Genomic DNA, 373 nt, shown 5'->3' on the forward strand with positions numbered 1-373 from the left:
TGTATGAAATCATTATTATGGCACTGGTTGAATTCACAACTCCGTTCAACTAACCAGCAAGTGTACTGGGTCGTCCAAGTAATAAACCTTACGTGAGTAAGGGTCGATCCCACAGAGATTGTTGGTATGAAGCAAGCTATGGTCACCTTGCAAATCTCAGTCAGGCAGATTAAAATGGTTTATGGGTTTCGAAAATAGAGATAAAAGAATAGATTCAATAAAAGGATAGAAGACTTATGCAGATTCATTGGTGGGAATTTCAGATAAGCGAATGGAGGTGCTGCATGGCTCAGGGACGCCTGCTCTCCTACTGCTTCTACTCAATCCTTCTTACTCCTTTCCATGGCAAGCTTTGTATAGGGGTTCACCATCA

The sequence above is a fragment of the Arachis duranensis genome, chromosome 4 (assembly GCF_000817695.3).
Source record: "Arachis duranensis cultivar V14167 chromosome 4, aradu.V14167.gnm2.J7QH, whole genome shotgun sequence".
NCBI classification, from domain to species: domain Eukaryota; kingdom Viridiplantae; phylum Streptophyta; class Magnoliopsida; order Fabales; family Fabaceae; genus Arachis; species Arachis duranensis.